The sequence below is a fragment of the Arachis ipaensis genome, chromosome B05, assembly GCF_000816755.2.
Source record: "Arachis ipaensis cultivar K30076 chromosome B05, Araip1.1, whole genome shotgun sequence".
Taxonomy (NCBI): domain Eukaryota; kingdom Viridiplantae; phylum Streptophyta; class Magnoliopsida; order Fabales; family Fabaceae; genus Arachis; species Arachis ipaensis.
In genome coordinates, this window is record NC_029789.2 from 111,552,492 (window position 1) to 111,552,957 (window position 466).

Consider the following 466-nt stretch of genomic DNA (forward strand, 5'->3'; position numbering starts at 1 on the left):
ATTAGAAGAAGAAGAAGATGAAATTAGGTGTAACAGATCCAAGTGTACAAGGGAAAAAAAAAAGGAAATAATAATGAAGGATAAATGTTCAATTGTATATGTTTTTTTTCATGAATGTTTTATGATGCAATATATGCGTTGTACACTTGTACTCCATGATCCGTTCAGCAAAAACGTCTGCATAAACATAAGCTTCTAATTTCTTCTTTCTAATTGTATGGGGGAGCTGAGCATCAGCAACATGTGTTCCAAAAAAAGAAAAATTATAATAAAAAGAGCTGTTTATTATTATTTTGGTGGAGAATCAAAGGGTATAATGCTAACCAGGGTTGCGATTGAGGGAAATAATAATTTTAAAAGTAAATAGTTTACATAATTATCCACATGATAGTAATGAGACATATTTGTCTGATTGTGAATATTATTCAAGATTATTATTATGAATATAAAAAGGGGAAGAAATAAA

The 466-nt window shown here is 28.8% G+C and overlaps 1 protein-coding gene across 1 annotated transcript in view; it reads left to right on the top strand.

The window, feature by feature from the left end:
- The window catches only part of LOC107643778 (AP2/ERF and B3 domain-containing transcription factor RAV1), a gene marked incomplete at its 5' end in the record, with an annotated part of 1,423 nt that extends 1,326 nt beyond the window's left edge, over nt 1-97 (top strand). Inside the window, 1 exon segment of the mRNA XM_016347516.2 lies at nt 1-97. This exon segment is cut by the window's left edge and continues 1,326 nt beyond it.